This window comes from Chaetura pelagica, unplaced genomic scaffold (assembly GCF_000747805.2).
Source record: "Chaetura pelagica isolate M959 unplaced genomic scaffold, ChaPel_1.0 scaffold450, whole genome shotgun sequence".
Classification (NCBI taxonomy): domain Eukaryota; kingdom Metazoa; phylum Chordata; class Aves; order Apodiformes; family Apodidae; genus Chaetura; species Chaetura pelagica.
Genome location: NW_009951666.1, coordinates 226 through 6,025, shown reverse-complemented (window position 1 = coordinate 6,025; position 5,800 = coordinate 226).

Here is a 5,800-nt window from a genome sequence, read left to right as displayed (position 1 = left end):
CCAGCCCGGGGGGGGGGTCAGGGCTGACACCCTGGGTGACGTCACAACCCAGTGATGACGTCAGAGCCTGTTTGAGGTGCCAACAAGGGGACCCGGATCTTCCTCTTTGTCTGGGAATGGGGAATGACCCAAGTCCGGGAACCCTGGGAGGGACCAGGTCGGTGTGTCAGGGGTGGGGAAGGGACTGGGAACCTGTCCTGGGAAATCCCTGCCCAGCTTCCCTGTCCATCCTGGGGGATGGGGAATCCCCTTCCTAATTCCCACTCCTGGAGGCTCAGACCTGGGATCAGCACCAGCTTCCAACCTCCCAAACTGGGAATTCCCAACCCAAATCCCAGGTTTTACCCTCGTCCTACAGCACTTTATGGAGCCCTCGGGTTTCCCCATGGTGACAATTCCCTCAAATCCAGAGAAATGACATCCCAAAGTCCCAGCTCCACCTCCCTCTGCCTGCTGAGGAAACAATTCCCATTTCCCACCAATCCATCCCCATTCCCACCAGTCGCCGCCAGAAAATCCTCCCAAATCCATCCAACCAAATCCAGGATTTGGCCAATCCTGGAGCTGAACCAACCCTTGGGAATCTCAGTGGAAAACCCCCCAGATCTGCTCATTCCCGTGTCCATCCTTTCCCGAGGACAAATTCCCACTCCTGGAGGCTCAGACCTGGGATCAGCACCAGCTTCAAACCTCCCAAACTGGGAATTCCCAACCCAAATCCCAGGTTTTACCCCCATCCTGGGGCACTTTATGGAGCCCTTGGGTGTCCCCATGGTGACAATTCCCTCAAATCCAAGGAAAAGTTACCCTGAGCTCCCAGCTCCATCTCCAGCCCCCTCAGGAAACAATTCCCTTTTCCTGGGGATAAATTCCCCCCTCCTGGAAGCTCAGCCCTGGGATCAGCACCCGCTTCAAAACCTCCCAGACTGGGAATTCCCAACCCAAATCCCAGGTTTTACCCTCATCCTACAGCACTTCCCGGAGCCCTTGGGTGTCCCCATGGTGACAATTCCCTCAAATCCAAGGAAAAGTCACCCTGAGCTCCCAGCTCCATCTCCAGCCCCAACAGGAAACAATTCCCTTTTCCTGGGGATAAATTCGCCCTCCTGGAAGCTCAGACCTGGGATCAGTACCAGCTTCCAACCTCCCTAACTGGGAATTCCCAAGACAGATCCCATGTGTCACCCCCATCCTGGGGCACTTTATGGAGCCCTTGGGTGTCCCCATGGTGACAATTCCCTCAAATCCAGAGAAATGACATCCCAAAGTCCCAGCTCCACCTCCCTCTGCCTGCTGAGGAAACAATTCCCATTTCCCACCAATCCATCCCCATTCCCACCAGTCGCCGCCAGAAAATCCTCCCAAATCCATCCAACCAAATCCAGGATTTGGCCAATCCTGGAGCTGAACCAACCCTTGGGAATCTCAGTGGAAAACCCCCCAGATCTGCTCATTCCCGTGTCCATCCTTTCCCGAGGACAAATTCCCACTCCTGGAGGCTCAGACCTGGGATCAGCACCAGCTTCAAACCTCCCAAACTGGGAATTCCCAACCCAAATCCCAGGTTTTACCCTCATCCTACAGCACTTCCCGGAGCCCTTGGGTGTCCCCATGGTGACAATTCCCTCAAATCCAAGGAAAAGTCACCCTGAGCTCCCAGCTCCATCTCCAGCCCCAACAGGAAACAATTCCCTTTTCCTGGGGATAAATTCGCCCTCCTGGAAGCTCAGACCTGGGATCAGTACCAGCTTCCAACCTCCCTAACTGGGAATTCCCAAGACAGATCCCATGTGTCACCCCCATCCTGGGGCACTTTATGGAGCCCTTGGGTGTCCCCATGGTGACAATTCCCTCAAATCCAAGGAAAAGTCACCCTGAGCTCCCAGCTCCATCTCCAGCCCCAACAGGAAACAATTCCCTTTTCCTGGGGATAAATTCGCCCTCCTGGAAGCTCAGACCTGGGATCAGTACCAGCTTCCAACCTCCCTAACTGGGAATTCCCAAGACAGATCCCATGTGTCACCCCCATCCTGGGGCACTTTATGGAGCCCTTGGGTGTCCCCATGGTGACAATTCCCTCAAATCCAGAGAAATGACATCCCAAAGTCCCAGCTCCACCTCCCTCTGCCTGCTGAGGAAACAATTCCCATTTCCCACCAATCCATCCCCATTCCCACCAGTCGCCGCCAGAAAATCCTCCCAAATCCATCCAACCAAATCCAGGATTTGGCCAATCCTGGAGCTGAACCAACCCTTGGGAATCTCAGTGGAAAACCCCCCAGATCTGCTCATTCCCGTGTCCATCCTTTCCCGAGGACAAATTCCCACTCCTGGAGGCTCAGACCTGGGATCAGCACCAGCTTCAAACCTCCCAAACTGGGAATTCCCAACCCAAATCCCAGGTTTTACCCTCATCCTACAGCACTTCCCGGAGCCCTTGGGTGTCCCCATGGTGACAATTCCCTCAAATCCAAGGAAAAGTCACCCTGAGCTCCCAGCTCCATCTCCAGCCCCAACAGGAAACAATTCCCTTTTCCTGGGGATAAATTCCCCCCTCCTGGAAGCTCAGCCCTGGGATCAGCACCCGCTTCAAAACCTCCCAGACTGGGAATTCCCAACCCAAATCCCAGGTTTTACCCTCATCCTACAGCACTTCCCGGAGCCCTTGGGTGTCCCCATGGTGACAATTCCCTCAAATCCAAGGAAAAGTCACCCTGAGCTCCCAGCTCCATCTCCAGCCCCAACAGGAAACAATTCCCTTTTCCTGGGGATAAATTCGCCCTCCTGGAAGCTCAGACCTGGGATCAGTACCAGCTTCCAACCTCCCTAACTGGGAATTCCCAAGACAGATCCCATGTGTCACCCCCATCCTGGGGCACTTTATGGAGCCCTTGGGTGTCCCCATGGTGACAATTCCCTCAAATCCAGAGAAATCACATCCCAAAGTCCCAGCCCCCGCTGAGGAAACAATTCCCTTTTCCTGGGGATAAATTCCCCCTCCTGGAAGCTCAGACCTGGGATCAGCACCCGCTTCAAACCTCCCAGACTGGGAATTCCCAACCCAAATCCCGAGTTTTAGCCCCATTTGGGCTCTCCCAAGAACTCCCAGTGGGAGAAGGAGCCTGTCCAGGACCTCCCCAGCTCCAGCCACCCCCACCCCCTGGGATCACAACGGCTCCATTGTGGAACTGGGCACAATTCCCAGCTTTCCCAGAGCTCTGGTGACGGCGCCGTTTGCCGGAGCGACGCGGCGAGAGCTCCGGAGCCCCCTGGGGATGGGGGGGGTTATCCAGCTGGGAACCAAACTGGGAACCAAACTGGAACCTGGGAGCTGCGTTTCCATCCCGGCCTTTGCCAATCAATGGGAGAACTGAAGCACTTGGGGCTCCTCATCCCTCTTTTTAAGGCTTTTCATCCCTTTTCCTGGCTCCTCATCCCCTTTTCCTGCCTCCTCATCCCTCTTTTTCAGCTTCTCATCCCATTTCCTGCTTCCTCATCCCTCTTTTTCAGCTTCTCATCCCATTTCCTGGCTCCTCATCCCTCTTTTTACAGCTCCTCATCCCTTTTTCTGGCTCCTCATCCCCCTTTTTACAGCTCCTTGTCCTTCTTCCTGACTCCCCATCCCTTTTCCTGACTCCCCATCTCTCTTTTTACACCTCCTCTTCCACCTCATCCCTCTTCCTGCCCCCTCATCCCTCCCAGAATCCCCGTTCCCACCCTGCCCCACCCCCCCAGCACATCCCAGTGCCCATTCCCAAGAGCCCAAGGGGCTCCAGACGGAACCTCCGCGCTTCCCAACGGGGCAGAAAACCTGGAATTCCAGATCAAAGAGCTGGGAAAGGAAGGAAAGCAGGAAGGGCCTCCCCAGGGCCTAGTTCCAAAGAGCTGCTTCCCAAAGGAAGTTGGGAAACTTCCTGTATCCCTTCGGGAAGTGCCAGGAACGACCTGAGCGACCCCCTCCCCCTCAACCAGCCACATCCCACCTGGAAAAGACTTTTCCACCTGGAAACTTCCCCATTTCCATCCCTTTTGGCAGGACAAACCCCCTGGGAATCACGCCTGGATCATTCCCTTTGGATTTCCAAGCCTGGTTCCAGGAGCAGGAGGTTTAATCCACGTCCGTCAGGAAGTGGCTCCAGGTGGAAAAGTTTCCCAGGGAGAGCAGAAACTCTGCGGATTCACCCGGAGATCCTGAGGGTGCTGGGAAGGTGGGAACATCCCAGTGATCCATGGACATCCTGCCATTCATCCCAGAACAAGATTCCATGGGATAAATCCCAACCCTGGGAAGGATGGAGCCACCTGGGGAGGGTTTATCCCCCAAGGACCACACGGAGCTGCTGGAGGAACTTCAGGATGATCCATGTTCCTCCTTGTCCCATTCCCAAAGAATTCCTCATGGGAGCAGGAGGAGCAGGATCCCCTCCCCCTATCTCATTAGTGCTCATTAACTCAAGCAGAATCCAATTAACACCACAGGATGGGAACACAACATTCCTGCTTCCAACCAGGATCTCAGCCTTCCTGGGACCATCCAGTCCTTCCTGCCAGGGTTCAGCTGCTTTTCCTGCAGCCAGAATTCCTGGAAATGCTTTGGGAACTGGGAATAATGTTCCCATCCCCATCCTGATGGATGGGAATCGTGGCAGGAGCAGGAAAAATCCCAAAGGATGAGGAGGGAGGACAAAATTCCAGCGGTGCTTTTCCGTGGAGAAAGGGAATATTGACCCAAAATGTTGGGAAAAGCACCAGGGTTTCCCCCCCCTTCTCCTTTTTTTGGGAATGCTGAGGTTCCTGGAGGAGGAGCAGGAGCTGTTTTGCCCTTGGCAGATCCAAGCCAGGATGGAACCACGTCCCAGGAATGTTGTGATTATCCCAATGGCACCGACTGGGAATGCTGGGGTGGGATGGGTTGGAGGGATGGAGGAGGAAGGTGGCCCCCAGTATCATTCCCTGGGTATCCCAGTAGGACCCAAGGACACCAACAGGCCCCCTGGGTATCCCAGTAGGATCCAGGGACACCAACAGACCCCCAGCATCATTCCCTGGGTGTCCCAGTAGCACCCAAGGACACCAACAGGCCCCCAGCACCACTCCCTGGGTATCCCAGTAGGATCCAGGAACACCAACAGGCCCCCAGCATCATTCCCTGGGTGTCCCAGTAGGACCCAAGGACACCAACAAGCCCCCAGTATCATTCCTGGGATGTCCCAGTACAACCCAAGGACACCAACAGACCCCCAGTATCATTCCCTGGGTGTCCCAGTAGGACCCAAGGACACCAACAGGCCCCCTGGGTATCCCAGTAGGATCCAGGGACACCAACAGACCCCCAGTATCATTCCCTGGGTATCCCAGTAGGATCCAGGGACACCAACAGACCCCCAGCACCATTCCCTGGGTGTCCCAGTAGGACCTAAGGACACCAACAGAACCCCAGTATCATTCCGGGTCTGTCCCAGCAGGACCCAAGGACACCAACAAGCCCCCAGCATCATTCCCTGGGTGTCCCAGTAGGACCTAAGGACACCAACAGAACCCCAGTATCATTCCGGGTCTGTCCCAGCAGGACCCAAGGACACCAACAAGCCCCCAGCATCATTCCCTGGGTGTCCCAGTAGGACCTAAGGACACCAACAGAACCCCAGTATCATTCCGGGTCTGTCCCAGCAGGACCCAAGGACACCAACAAGCCCCCAGTATCATTCCTGGGATGTCCCAGTACAACCCAAGGACACCAACAGGTCACCTGGGTATCCCAGTAGGATCCAGGGACACCAACAGACCTCCAGTATCATTC